This window comes from Sabethes cyaneus, chromosome 2, assembly GCF_943734655.1.
Source record: "Sabethes cyaneus chromosome 2, idSabCyanKW18_F2, whole genome shotgun sequence".
NCBI classification, from domain to species: Eukaryota; Metazoa; Arthropoda; class Insecta; order Diptera; family Culicidae; genus Sabethes; species Sabethes cyaneus.
The window spans coordinates 6,704,104-6,720,217 of NC_071354.1; the positions used below are offsets into that span (position 1 = coordinate 6,704,104).

Sequence of the window (16,114 nt, forward strand, 5' to 3'; positions counted from 1 at the left end):
CGTAAATTAGTCCAAATTCATGTCTAATTAAATACGTCAGGTCAATTCCAATTTCAAGGATTACCTACGAATGGCCGAAACACAAATGGTCGAAATTACAACTGGTATAATATATCTAATGGCCGAATCACGAATGGCCGAGTCACAAAAGGCCAAACGCTAGCCCAATTTCAATTTAGTTGCTTGTTCAATTTCAACATTGGATTTAAAACCAATTGTTTCCTGAAGTACGGAGTTTGCAACCTAAGCGGCTGATATTTTTATGATAAATAATAATAGATTCGCCATCCTACGATTCCAAAGTAGAAAAGTACAATCCCAAAGCTGTGGCCTTGGGCCACAGCCGAAATAATAGCTGAGGATGAAAAAACGCATCCCAAAGCCAGAAGTTTTTATTGTATTCTTTCCAAGAAGTGCACCCAATACCAACGAAACAATTTTGGTCTTGAGAGAAAATCAGAACGACTCAGAAAACTGAAGTTTGGAGAATTTGGAGGAAAAGGACGGAAATCCATCAACGTGTTTGGTTGGCACTTTCAGTAGATAAAACTTCCATGCGGAAAATCATCAACCAGAAGCACCTATTGAATTGTAAGTTAGAAACCCGAACTACCCACGAATAATATCCGTCTGAAACCAGAGTCCGAGGAACGAAGAAACCCAACAAAACAAACTTATGAGAGAGCTCAATATCTCGTGAATCACTGATTAGGTAAGTTGAAGCCAGGAAGTACAACCTGGAGAAGGCATGCAGCAGCAGGAAACGACGGCCAACGAGGATTGAAAAATCCTCAAATGCCCCTCCTGAAAGAGAGCAAAAATACAATAGAGCAGAAAAAGCAGGTCACTCAGAAGCGACGAAGGAAGCTCTCGGAATGGTGTGAAACCCAAAAATACATTAAACTTATACTCTGCCGCAGATTTACAACAGAAGACTTTAACGTGGTTTATATACAGGGTGAGTAGTAATAACTGTCCCGTCCCGAGTTTCCTCAGATGCCGATAAGAAATCGCACAGCACTTCGCTATACTATTTAATCATACGTGGAAACATCGTTGAAGAAGAGAGCGAATTGAAGAGGTCCTAAATTACTTCCTTGAGAACACATAGCTGTCAGTTTATCAAATAAGATTTCAGTCTATACAATAAGCCGAGACGACAAAACTTGGCATTTACAATAACATTATTTGGCAACATTAAATATTACAATGATAATGTTTGGAAAAACCAAGAATGCATCGTACTGCATCCAACAAGATTCGGCACCGTCTCACCAGGCGAAAGCTGTCACCGGCTTGGTGTGAGGACAATTTTCCGGATTATACTGCTTCGAAAGAGTGGTCTGTCTCTTCGCCTGATTTGAATCCTCTCGACTTCTATGAGCGGGGCTACATGCTAGGCCAACCAACGAATCATCCGAGAACAACACACCATCGACTGAAATGGATGAGAACTCTTTCTGAAATAAACTTCTTACGTAGGTCAATCGAAATGCTTTCCAAACTCTGTTTGCAGCGAAGTGAGAACTGAAACATCGAGTATTATAGACGAAAAATCGTAGTCATGAAATCCTTCCATTGAAGTAACAGCTATAGGCAAGAATCTTGACTGTGGATTTTTGTCGAAAAGGGAGTCGAGACTGTTTAAAATCTCTTTTGGCGTTAAATGGGCATTTGCCACATGTCTGCAATGTTCTACATTTTTCGTATAATTCGATGTCATCAACTGCTCATGCCCATTGAAAGAGATGAGCTAGATCAACGTTTCCCCAAATAGGGGCTCACCAAAAATCTATTTCGCTACAGAATAGGATAGGGAACGGTTGAGCTAGATAATTGTAGCTCTGTGCTCCAATTCGGTACTTAATGATTAATAAAACCAGCAACCCTTTTGGGATTTAGGCTCCATACTTGATAGGAAGTAAGAAAGAAACTTCCAAAAAAGTTATGCCTATATGCTGCAAGAATCTCGCAATTGCAGAGCAAATGCGCTGAATTTTCAGCCTCAGGGTTCAAAAGCGGCAGGTGTAGGATGATATCTACCGAAAACTGAAGAACAGCACTGGCTTCCGGTGCCACTCCGATGGTTTGAATTGAGTTGCTCCTCAATAGCCTATAGTATAACGCTACGAGGAGGAAGCCCTTGTTTTATTCCTGCATATTTTAGGTAGGTACGATTTTAGTCCGTCCCTTTTTTCAAGGTTTGCTATTTTATTACTTACGTAGCCGCACCTTTTCATCCACTGTTGCCTTGGGATATGACGAGAGATATGTTGGTGTCTGGCATCAGTACGAGGCTCTTTCTTTTGCAATAGTTAAACCGGTAAATTAAAACGAACGCGTTAGTGCAGTGCAAGGAAATTCGTGAAGGAACCCTAGATTCCTAACAATCACCATCCTAACAAAGACCATCCTTTTCAGGGCGAACAAATTCATACATGAAGATTTAAAACAAATGTTGATGATGGTCGTTGGCAAAATCTTGCACAGAAAATCCTGCTGTTAATAACTGTATCTGATAATTGTTGGCTGTTGGGGTAAATGGCATATTGATTTTTTAATCATTCGGCCTTAAGTAACTAGTCACGCGTGCAGGGCACTATATCTCTGCATATTAATGTTGATAAGAGGAAATGCTTATCAACTTAGGGACTATATTGGCACACTTCATTGTGCCTGATTTTTAATTTCAGGTATAATAAATTTAAATTTGTCACGAGGTTTTCAGGCCACCGTAAATCTCGCATGTGCATAATATTTCTCGATATAAATTTTCAAACTATGGTTCATTATGTAGTACCATTACCATTATATTTCATTTATAAAAAAGTTGTATTTTTGATCTTACTTTTCTTAATTACTGGCTTTACACGAAAGTTTCCGAACATCCAGGTTAGTCTTATACAACCGGTGCTTACATACTGAGAATCTTTTCGTATGGTAATTTAGCATCGTTTGCTTTCGTGTCTCGCTCGTTGCATTTTTCCGACAGCGGTTGTTTTAGAACGCCATTTTTAATTAATTTGAGCACACTTAGCAATGGTGCGTTTACGGGGTATGAAATGGGGTAGGCAAACGAGAAAGCGTCCAACATAGCTTTCGCCAGCCCAAGCTCCTACCTAGCGCCTCCACGCGACCATACCCGGTAATACTCTATTGAGTAGCTAAGCTAGGAGGTGCGATGCTGCGTGGCTCACGGCTACCTAAACTCAAAACTGAGATTTTAGGCAGACGGTTAAGCCGCACGGTCTTGTTATCGGGCAAGCTTAATATGTTATTTTAATTCAATTATTGGTTACGTTTTAGTTCAACAAGCACCTATACAGTAAAAGTTTGGCCATACTAAGTTTAAATAATGCACATGGAAAGAAGGAAAAAATGATTATTTATTGGCTATTAGATGCACTGATGGCAACTCAAATGACGCGATAAGTAAGAAAATGTTATATTGACTCAATCAGCAATTTGGTAAGATCGTTTCAAGTCGAATTTTTTCACATGTTACCATCGAGTCGACTCTTTTGGTGATAACATACCAAGCGAGTTGAAAGTCCGAATGTAATAGTAAAATCCTTATGAGTCTAGTATTACCTTCTGGCGGGGCTTGCTGACTAGAAAATGATTCCGGAATGCGCTGCAAGTACTCGGTCATTCTTCATGGGTCTTTGGATAATCAGTAAAGCTAACACCATCTATACGCCGAAACTAAGATAATTGCATGGACTAACTATCATTGCAGTTACCTTTTTTCATAATATCACTGCCGGGCAGTGGGAGATAGCTGCATATACACACACATACACACACACTGATTTCAAATTAGGGATTAAAAATAAAAAGTACGAAGGACTGTGCCTAGGAGCACGAATGAGGGGCTCACATAGTACTACACATGCAGGTTTAATTCGACTAAACTTACATTTTGCAAATGTTTGACACCCAAATTATAATTTACTGCATCGTAATAATGCTCTGAAACATGCCGGAGTAGTTGGATGGCCTCATTTGCCCAATTGTTAAAAAGGGGCATCAACACGAGTGTAATAGCTATCGAGGAATTGCATTGCTCAATTCTGTCTTTAAGGTGCTCTCCCGTATCCTGTTCTGCAGACCGTTAGCGGAGTCCTTCGTCGGCGAGTACCAGATCAGATGTTTACCCTGCATCAATTACTAGACAAGTTGCGGGAGTACAACTTGCAGACACATCATCTGCTTGTGGACTTTAAGGCGGCATACGATTCAGTCAAACGAAATGAGCTGTGGCAGATAATGCTAGAACATGATTTTCCGACGTAACTAATTACGCTGATTCGTGCGACGCTGGATCGGTCAAAATCATGCGCCAGAATAGCGGGTGAGACCTCAGTCTCTTTCGGGACGTTGAATGGACTGAAGCAAGGGGATGCACGAAGAGCAAACGTGGAAAGAAACGAGTTGAATTTTTTGGTTTTACGAATGACGTCGATATCATCGGAATCAAGCGTAGAGCAGTAGAAGAGACCCTTAGACATTTTAAATGAGAGGGGACCAGATTGGAACTTACCATTAGCAAGGCCAAAACGAAGTAATAGTTACTGGCCGAGATCGTGGGAAGGTGTCGGTGCCGAGGCGAAGCTGAAACAGTGGGGGAATTTATGTACCTTGGTGCGCTCGTTACATATGACAACGATGTAAGCCGCAGAGTGAAACGACGAATTGCAGCCACGAATCGGACTTTCTACGGATTATGAAGCCAGCTGAAGTACGGTAGTTTGCAAATTCGTACAAAACTGGCACTCTACAGAACACTAATCCTCGTCGATTCCTGGTCCAGTAACCCCAGCTCCTCTAAATTTGCCAGTTATAGAACCATCGATGTATATCACGAGTAACGAGTTTTAGGACCGCCATCGTATCAAGTGCTGTAATTGGTTTCAATTACTTTGAAGTTTCCTAATTTCCATCCAGTCTTCATTCAGAATTACCAAAGTGTTCAGTTGACAATCTAGGGGAATTCGTAAATAGGTGTCCAATGAGATCCCCATCTTACAAAAGTTTAGCGTGCCTAAGCCAAAGAGCACATTTTTCTTCTACTAGCTGTATGAATTGGTGCAACGGTAGAAGATATAAAAGGCCTTTAAGCTTTGAAGGGTGTACTTTTCAGATATTTGTGTAGTTTTAGACCATCACACTAGCAAAGCGTATGTAAATCAGTCTCTTACGATTGCCGAATAGATCCAATGAATTTACCAAAAGTATTTCCACAAGTCCAAGGAGCATTCTTATCTAGATGATCGTTTCAAGTTTGCGACCTCAAAAGTTCCAAGTTAGTGACCTCAAAAGCATAACACTCAAGTATTTCATATACTTGGAAAGTTCCAATTGGACTCCCCCCAGCTGTAGAGCTGCAATACTGTATTTCGTTTCCTTCGTAAAAGGTATTGCTACTGTTTTAGAAGGATTAACACTTAGTAACTCCACGTTACACCATTTAAATGTATAGTTCAGGGCAGATTGGATTCTTCTCTTCCCTTCACTAAAATTGTTATATCGTCAGCGAATCCTTTGACTTAATAGCCTTTGTCAGCCAAATTTTTTAGAAGATCATCGACTATGAGAGACCAAAGCATAGGAGACACAATCTATGACCATCTATTGATTCAAGTGAAGTCCTACATCTCTACTTCACAACATGGATTTTATCCTGGCCGATCAGTCTCAACCAACTTACTGGAGTTTACCTCGCTTTGTCTGCGTACAATGAAACAGGGCAATCAGATCGACTCCATTTACACTGATTTGAAAGCGGCTTTCGATCGAGTCAATCATGATATTTTGCTTGCTAAACTCGACAAATTAGGAGTGTCAACTAATTTTCTTTCATGGCAATCGTAAAATCGCTGTTAAATTGGGTCCCAGTCAATCGAGATGGTTCCAGAATGGTTCTGGAGTTCCACAAGGCAGCATTTTAGGACCTTTGCTATTCTCGCTGTTCGTGAACGACGTCACTCGACTGTTGCCTCCTGGAACAAGACTGTGCTATGCTGATTATCTAAAAATTTATCTGCCAATTGAAACCATCACAGATTGTTTGCAGCTTCAGAACATGATCGATTTGTTTGTGGAATGGTGAAACTCCAATCGTATGCTTATCAGCACTCAGAAATGTACCGTTATTAGCCTCACTCGTAAAAAACAGCCTCTGGTGTTCGATTACTGCATCAATGGAACGTCTCTACAGCGGAGTAACAACGTCACGGATCTAGGTGTTGTGCTATATAGCCAGATGTCGTTCAGACAACATTACACCTTTATTATTAACAAAGCGTATCGGCTGCTTGGTACTATCTTCCGAATCGGTAGAGATTTCTCTGATCCGGGCACACTACGTACTCTGTACTGCTCCTTAGTCCGTTCCGTTCTTGAGACTAGCTGTGCTGATTGGGATCCTTATTATAATTATTGGATACTACGCATTGAACGAATACAAAAACACTTCATATGTAAGATCTGCGGCAGGCTACCCTGGAGAAACCCTGATGCTCTTCCGCCTTATGAGGAACTTTGTCTGCTAGTTGGGATTGCACCTCTTGAGCAGCTACGGAAGGATATCATCGCCAAGACTGCTCATAAGATCCTGTTGGGTGCTCTTGACGGACCTGCTGTTCTGTCGTAGCTTCAGCTATACTGTCCCCTTCGGCCTCAAAGGAACCAACACTTTCTACGCGTCGATTCACACCGTACTAGCTATGGACTTCATGAACCAGTTCGTCGTATGGCTTTGGAGTACAATCGTCGCGGAAATAGCATGGACTTTTAGCTACTTTTTGGTGCAGTTTTTAAAATGTTCGTTTGTGTATTTAAGTTATTTTACTGATTTTGTTCTATGTATTTTTATTGTATATCGATGTAAAAGACACTGGGTTTTTGTCCCTTTTTTGAGTAAGAGTATGTATCTTACTCAAGGTGGCTTTTCCCAGTCCAATCTAATTTCATTAAGACGTAAAGTCGGATGAATTCAATCAAATAAATAATAAATAATAATAAATTGTATTAAATATGATTACGCGTAGCTTGACGTGTAGCTTGTTTCAATAATCGTACCTTGACTTGCTTGCGGCCTTTAAAAGAACCATTGGATTCAAATAACATTAAAGCCAAAGCACGTTCATGGCAAATATGACGTGCCATTCGAATGTCCTTCTCTTTTGACATGAATGGCAACGGGTAGGTAAGTTAGCGGCGTCGATTCACTGTCTTTTGCTCCGAGAAGGTTTTCCTAGTTTACTTTCACAGCTTACCGCTTGTCCATAGTAGAAAATATGGCACATACGCACATTATATTTTATTTGTATGAGAGTCTTTATCTTCCTACCACAGGGGCGAAGAGTCTCAAACCATCATAAAATAAATTCATGCCTCCAAAAATCCCCACATGCCAAATTTGGTTCCATTTGCTTGATTAGTTCTCGAGTTTTGAGAAAATTTGTGTTTCATTTGTATAGGAGCCCCCCCCCCTCTTACGCCCTCCATAAAATTGCTGGTCATTTTATCTATCCAACGACATATAAATAGTTTCGTTGCGTTCAGTGGTTTAGTAGTTATTAGCATTCGAAATCTTTCATTAAAACGTTACACTTCTATTTTCGTTTTCACAAAGTGCTACCTTGTCCTAGTATAGTAAACAAAGACGTAGTCCTACGTCAAAAAAAGATGACCCAGACTTCTAACCATTTCTTAGGAAGGTTTCCTAGTATCAAAGTGGCCCTAAACATCAGATTCTGTCAGATGAGGAAGCGTAATATCGTTGCTTTTTTTGGAATATCACCCGATAAATTCCATCTGAACCTGGAGACTTAAAGGGCATTATAGGATACACTGCCCAATCAACTCTCTGTTTCGTGAATATAGAACTGGATAATTCTTGAATTTTTTTTCGTTTCTAATCGAACTTGATTATGTCGCGTTGAAGTGTTGGGTGTCATCGGAAGACGTTTGAATTGAGGCTAAAAAGTAAGCAATCGCTGAGAATCGGTTCTAAACTGCCCGTTTTTATTTTTTACACTTCCAAGTCTGTTAGTGTGATCTTTTGGTATGGCTTTGTGAAGTTTTGCTTCAACAGGCAAACTGTCAACTTGCTCACAAGTACATCTCCAATCTCTACGTATGAATCTTTTGTACTCTGTAAGACATTCTTTATAATTAATCCACCCAAGTAACAATTTAAGTTTTATTGCACTTTTATTGTGGTTTTTAGGACCAATTTTGGTCACCAGAACCGTTATAGGTGTGTAATAAAACCAACATGGTTACTTGGGCAATTAGAAGATGCCTTGAATTCTTTGAAAAATTTTCAAAATGTGACAAACATGTGCTACTTGGGATGACAGAAAACGAGGAAGAGCAGAACATAAGATGAAAAACGGAACAGACAAAACCAAAAAAAAATAGAAAAGGAGTTAACGGAATAGAAAACAAAAAGCGAGATTAGAAACGAGGAGAAGGAAGGAGCAGTGAATAAAAAGATGAAAAACGGAACCTAAAAGAGAGAAACAAGAGCAAAATCAAGGCTCAAAAGGGCAGAAAAAATGAAAACTGAGAACGAAAAGGAGGAGAAACAAGACAAATAGAGGAAATACGGGAAATAAACATTATTAAAAGAAACATGACAGGCAAGGTGAGAAAACGGGAAAGAAAAAGAAGGAAAGTGAAACAAAAAACGAAAAGCAAAATAGCGAGTAAAAAAGAAAATCGATAGAAGAAACGAGGAAGACTGGAAAAAGAGATCAAACGGGATATAAAAAGAGAGAGATGGGATAAAATAGGAAAGGGATGGGAAAATAGAACAGAAAAAGAAGAAAAGAATAACAGAAAAAACGGACCAAAGAAAAAGGTAAAACTGGTGAGAACACAAACGAAAAAAAAAACGGTTTTATCTCCCGGAGCAAACCGGAGAGCAAAGGTCAAAAGACAGAGGTTTTAGACAGCAAAGGTTTTATGACAGAAAAGAAGAAAAATAGAACAGGTGATAGACGTGAAACGAGGAGGAAGAAAGTTAGGATAAGACGAAAACAGTTAACAAAAAAGAAAAAAGGGAAAAGAAGAGGCGAAAAAAGGAAAAAAAATGTAAAAAATGAGTCAAAAGCAAAAGGAAAAACATGACTAAAAATTAAAAAAAATCTTTCAGGAAACGAAGAAAAATAAAACAATTAAACAGAAAACACGGGACATCAAACAGAAAAACGAGCGAAAAAGAGGATAAACGAGCGAAAAAGAGGAAAAACGAAGAAAAAGTAGAGCAAAACCAAGTAAACAAAACAGAATAGAAGAAAACATATGCCGTAAAGTGAAAAACCCAGGCTAGTTAATTCCAATTTTATATCAGATTTAAATTCTGATTGCAGGTCTAAATTCTAGTACAATTAGAATTCTTATTTCAAATCTATTTTCAAACGTTATTTCAGATCTTATCTCAAGTCCAATTTTAATTCCAATTTAGGGTTCAATTTGGGGAGGGGAGCTCCGTAGCTGCAAGGTTCCCGAGTCTGCTTTGCACTATGGGCCAGAAATTGAAATTTCGGGACAAATATATTTGCGGTTACACGGCGTGTCTCAGCTCAATGTAGTCTTCGGCAACTTTTTGAATGAAAAAATTATGCATCTTTTAAAGGGGTCGGCCAATATTTACGTGTTACTTTAACAACAATTTAAGTAATAACTTTTTGAGTAAATTTTTTTTCACCTTTTTGGTTTCAAAATATTAAAGATAAACTAATTTCAAGTATTTTTTATGAAGAAATGAAACTTCTACCTTTTACCCATTTTCAGCAATAGACCTTTGTTTATAAACGACCCCTCAAATCACATTTCTTCTTGTAACATATTTATTTCAACAGCCAGCTCAATGTGATGTTCTAGACAACATTTTGCACATTAAAGAGGAATATTTTTGCTGGAGACTGTATCGCTTTTTCTGCATTAATTAATTAGATATTACTGTTTTTAGGCTAAAAACCGTTTGATGAAAAATGTGTATTATTTCAAGGGTGGTGTCTTCGGAGAAGTAAAATAATAAAATATAGCGCATCTTCCTGATCTATTAGGGTGACCATGAATTCACCTATTAGGGTGATACAAACTTTTGTTTTCTTAAATAATTTAAAATAAGTTTTTTTCTCCAAAGGTTGCAGAAAATACTAAAATAAGCAACTTTGCTGAATGAAGTAACTATCTATCTCTTACCGGTTACGAAATATAATGATGTGTTAAAAAAGAGCATTTAAAAATCAATTACACTCAATAACTTTGCACACGATTATTTTATTGCTTACAAATGTTCTACGAAGTTATTCAGTATGTTGAAATACACTTTTTCTGTGAAGACTGTTTGACGCTAGGACGCATATTTATTAAGTTATAAAATGTATGAAAAAAAAATCCGCACTATTCCCAGGTATTCCCAGTCATGGTATTCCCAGGTGTTCTCTGAAATATACATTTGGGCAGATAGCTTTAATAATCCCCTACAAATTGGTATGCAAACTAATTGCAGATACTTGCAGATGGCTAAGATATTCAGATTTTTCATCAAACGATTTTTAACCTAAAACCAGTTATATCTTATTAATTAATGCATATAAAGCAAAATAGTCTTCAGCAAAAATATTCCTCTTTTATGTGCAAAATATTTTCTAGAACATCACATTGAGCTGGCTGTTGAAATAAACATGTTACAAGAAGAAATGTGATTTGAGGGGTCGTTTATAAACAAAGGTCTATTGCTGAAAATGGGTAAAAGGTAGAAGTTTGATATCTTCAGAAAAATTACTTGAAATTGGTTTATCTTTAATATTTTGAAACCAAAAAGGTAAAAAAAGCTTACTCAAAAAGTTATTACTTAAATTGTTGTTTAAGTAACGCTTAAATATTGGACGACCCCTTCAAAATATGCATCCATTTTTTTTTCAAAAAGTTGCCGAAGACCACATTGAGCTGAGACATGCTGTTTAACCGCAAATATTTTTGTTCCGAAATTTTAATTTCTGGCCCATAGTGCTTTGACAAGCGAGTGGTCGTGAGTTCGAATCTTAGCCGAATCAGGCCATTCGATGTCAAGTGACTTTAGCTTGGGTTTATTCTCAGGTTCCTCATTTACCCTTCTTCAATGAGGCCTCTTATCAGTGCAAAAGTCCCTCTTATATTAAAATGTACTGGCCAGAGGAACGCAATCAGTCCTCGCCAGGGACGGCTATAATATGGAATAGCAGTGGCAACGAGGAACGAGTATGTAAAGTGGAGCCAGTTTTGAAGGAAGGGTAAAGCATGCATAAAATTTAATAAGCATATCGCTCACTCAATAACGATTATAGCAAAAAGAAATGCAGTGCAGGTTATACAGCAAACAAACGAGAAATATCACAATAGATCAATGATACTGGTCGCAGTGATGAGTCCGCACATAAAAAAGTTCAGTTTAGAGCATAATTTCAAATCCAATTTCATGTCCAATTTCAAATGTAATTTCCAGTCTACTTTAATGCCCTACGTCTAGTTCGATTCTAATTTTAACTCTAATTGCTAGTCCAATTACAACTTTGTTTTTAAATCCAATTTTTCCCGGAAGTCCGCAGTTTTCAACCTAATCTGCCGATATTTTTATGATAAGTAATAATAGTTTCGCAATCCTACGATTACTCGATTTTCCAGGCCTACACGTCCTTCTTTTTACGTCTGGGCACGCTAGTGGCCAAGCCACAACTCTGCTACCGTTCGCCGTTTGCCCTGCCTGACGCATCATCAAAGGCCAACTACGATAGCCCAAGTATAGATATTTTATAGCCTGCCTAGAAAGCTAATCCTACAACACTTTGAACACTTTGGGGCAGCTCGACCGAGACAAGAATCAGCTGCTAGATTTGTCGAACCGGAAAGGAAAGCTGCGCTGGCCCGAAGGAAGCAAACCTGCGGATCGTGTCCATGTGTGTGACCGAAAACCATCACATACGACTATACAAGTCCAGTCGGACAAGACGGGCCAATAAAGTAATGCCACCAAAGGCTAACTGCATTTTCACTATTTCAACTTTTCCAGTACCAACTTTCTCCGTTTGATTTCTATACCAAGGGCGAACGAGCCATGAAATCTGTCCTTTTATTTCTTGTTGTGACGTACCTTAATTAGTGCCGGCTGGCCGGTCGTTGTTGTTGGTTTTACTGCCGCTGTTTACACTAAACGATCGTCCACCTGTAATGAGAAAAAAACGAGCAACATAATTTTTAGCGCATTGCGAATGGGAAAACAGTTATCAGTCACAAAAAGATTAGATTGCCAGTACTGTATAGCTTCGTAAGTTGGACAAAAACAAATGAGGTCGTAATCACATAATCAGTACATTTCACTCGAAGCAAATCCGGTGGTAGGCAATTTACAGTGAAAAAATTCAACAAATTACCGGACGTCGATTATGACACAACAAAGTAGGCACGGGCACACTATGGCGAAACGATAGCAACGACGCTGCGCTGGGTGATTAAGCAATCACAGCTAGGTGACGACGATGGGCTCCACGGCTACTATCATTAGCATACCTAGCTGATGGCGAAGACTTGCGCAGCAAGCCGTAACTTTATTCAAAAGATTTTATCTCCGGTCAAAACGATTTTGCTACCGTGCACTATCGATAACCTCAATATACTACTAGCTTCAACGGCAAGGACAGAAAAGCAATAATCGGAAGTATTTCTTCCGACTGACACACGACGACAAACTATCGTTGTTTATCGCTCGCATCGACGAAGATGCTAGCAGCCATGGCAACCTAACCGCCATAGAAACTATAGTTGGACGAAGTCGAACCGGGTTGAGCACCGGCTCAATTTAATCGCCATCCATCAATCTTTCGTCGATGAAAAACGCTCGGCCGTCCAGTTTTGCAGCAGCCCAATTCCTCAAGCTCCGATGAGCCCGAAAATGCAATAAATATTCATTGTGGCGTCTGGCTTTACTGCACTCGGCAGCAGTGTTTTGCGCGAGAAATCATACCGGAATTAAAAAAGCCATAAATATTGCTTTATTCTGTTAAAGCCACGCGTGCACGGGAGGAGACCAGCAGGAATTATTCGGTCAGCACCGGCCGACCGGCAGAAAACACCACTGCGGAAGCTTTATTCCATCCGAAGTGAACCCGGTGCGCCACCGTACCCGGTGGCGTTGTGTATCGGTCGGTGACTGCTCTTTGCACCCTGTGCATTATGTAGGTAGTAAAAAGTCTCGACAAACACAAAAACTAGACCCGGGACGAGCACTATTGCTTCCTGCAGGAAAGTTTAAAATACAGTGCAAATAAAAATGGACGAAGGAATAACCGAAAAATAGTGCCCCCGCTTGGCATCACGGCGGTGCCGGCATGCTCGGTTGAGCGCCAACAACGACGGGACGGGTGCCAGCACCGGGACACTCGGGAACCGTAATAAACTTTCGCCGAGCCCGATCCCGAAGGTTTCACATAACTAACTGACTAACTAACTAAATATGAAGTTATGGAAAATGGCAGCAGCCGGCGGGCAAGCGGAACAAGTCACCGTTGAACAACACCGACACCGTGAAGAAAAGTCGTTTAGCGAAACGGTTGACTAAAGGGTAATGTTGTTAAAGAAACATTATTTCTGAGGATGAACTCACGCCGTTTTTAAAGAAAAAGGAAATTATTATCTTTGAACACTTTTGATCACCTCTTGGTATCTAAATAAAATTAACCTCAATTTTTTAAAGAAAATTTGCTCTAAAAATAGTTTTACGCTGACACTATGTTGTCAAATTGTCGAATTGACAACCAAAGCCTACTAACGTGGAAGATATCGGCTATAAAGTAAGCTAACAGGCAGTGACAGCCATCGGCGTCCGACAGATACAACACAATTGGATATACGACCATGCGGCATTCCAGCGAAGCTTCCTTCCCGACATCACCTCCCAAATGCTCAACACAAACATCAATTTTCGACGCCATGTCCGTCGAACCCGAAAATGTGTATTGCACATTTTCCGGTCCGGTCACCGCATTGACCAAGCATGAATAATTGAAGCTCCTCGGTCGCAGCAAATTGCCGTACTGCACACTGGATGCTGGACTTCTCGTCGACTATCGAAAGCCTGCCGCTCTCTCTCTCTCCCTGCAATCGTAAAAAAAACTAACGAAACATGCCTCCTCTGATTGGATTGCTACGCTGGCGAAATTGGTGGTCTCGAAGAGCGAACGAGCCCCGTTAGGAAATTAAACTTTTCATTCTACACTGTTAAAAACCCCATCAGGAAAAGCGTGACGTGCAAAGTTCGATAATGAAGCCCGCTTCGGGAACCACTCGGACGCATTACTACTGCCCGGGCCAGAAACCGAACCAGATTTCCACGCGTGCTTTGAGGTGGTGTGAAAACTTTTTCAACCCGTTTCTCCCGATCCGATAGGAAACGGGTCGTTGCCGCGGCTGCGAGGTGCGAGAAATTACGAATCGATTTGTGACGGTAACCGCACTCAAAAGAGAAGGTTGAACACTCCGGCCAAGCAAGCACCAAGATGATGGGTGCTTTGGGTTTTCAGATTTTAATTAAAATCGCGTCTGGCGCGTTCACGTCCATCTCTGTGTTGGTATAGGCGCATAGAGTCATGAAATCGGAATGGACGATTCCCGATCGGAGCAGGCGGGTAGGCAGGCCCGGCAGTGGGTCTGCCCGAAAATTTTGTAACCAATTTATGTTCGAAACTGTACCTAAAATAAGCCACCGGCCGTCAGTTTTATGTCTAGCAGGTGTCGTAGCTTTTCTCCGGAATCAAAAATGCAAATCGTAGCCCCCGCCGAACTGGAGGTAAGTTTTATTTTTTTCCTGTCGAAAAGTGAGGGTAGAATATTTAATAGCCACCACATTCCTTCCCCAGTTGAATGGAAGGCACTGTGCGGTGCCATATGTTTGCCATTTTTTCCTGTGGCTGCTAAGTTTTTAAAAGGAATATGTTGCTAGCTGAACCAATGACAACTTGATCGAGTGTATTTTTTGCATTGGCAAGCATTCAACCCTCTCTGTCCCATGGTAGCAAAGGTGATCCATGACTTCTAACAGTAAACCTTTAAATATGGATATTTCTATGTCCGAAGTTAGTAGAAACATTGTTGTATAAGTTGCACAGTTGTAATTGTTACTCTAGTTGTTCGTTACTAATAACTTTTTCAGGTGACTTAAAACTTGAAACCACTCAAACATCCTTAGCAGAGAGAGGGTTAACGATCTTTTGGCTAAGGTCATTTGGTCCAGACTTGACGAGGAAAGCGGAGAAAGAGACGCTAGTTTTTGCATACCAGACCTTTTTCCTTAATTAATATTTGATTTAACAGGTCCCATTATTTGTATTTACACTCAAGTCGCTTTTTACGCGAACAATACGTCCCGCGTAAATCAAAATCGCGTAAAAAACCGCGTAAATTCCGAAATTCGCGTTAAAAAACCGCGTAAAATCCAAAATTCGCTTTAAAAACTTTGTGAATTTCAACACTACGCGAAAAAATAGACGTTTTGAGCACATCCGCGTAAATTCCGAAAATCGCGTAAAAAACCGAGTAAATTCCGAAAATCGCGTAAAAAACCGCGTAAATTCCGAAAATCGCGTAGAAAACCGCGTAAATTCCAAAATTCTCGTAAAAAAACCGCGTAGATTCCGAAAATCGCGCAAAAAACGCGTGAATTTCAAAATTCGCGTAAAAAACCGCGTAAATTCTGAAAATCGCGTAAAAAACCGCGTTAATTCCGAAATTCGCGTAAAAAACCGCGTAAATTCCGGAAATAGCGTAAAAAACCGCGTAAATTCCGAAATTCGCGTAAAAAAAATCACGTAAATTCCAAAATTTGCGTAAAAAAAACTTTGTGAATTTCAACACTACGCGAATAAATAGACGTTCAGCACATACGCGTAAATTCCGAAAATCGCGTAAAAAAACCGAGTTAATTCCGAAATTCGCGTAAAAAAACCGCGTAAATTCCAAAAATCGCGTAAAAAACCGCGTAAATTCCGAAATTCGCGTAATAAAACCGCGTAAATTCCAAAATTTGCGTAAAAAAACTTTGTGGATTTCAACTTTTTCTCTT

At 39.8% G+C, this 16,114-nt stretch overlaps 1 protein-coding gene across 4 annotated transcripts in view; it reads right to left on the bottom strand.

Moving 5' to 3' along the window:
* Positions 1-16,114, bottom strand: part of LOC128738911 (putative polypeptide N-acetylgalactosaminyltransferase 9) — a 191,081-nt gene that overhangs the window by 88,469 nt on the left and 86,498 nt on the right. For all 4 annotated transcript variants that reach the window (XM_053834391.1, XM_053834388.1, XM_053834389.1 and 1 more), the window contains exon 3: positions 12,152-12,223. The gene's annotated coding sequence lies outside the window, so the exon portion shown is untranslated. The remainder of the gene's footprint in view (positions 1-12,151; positions 12,224-16,114) is intronic.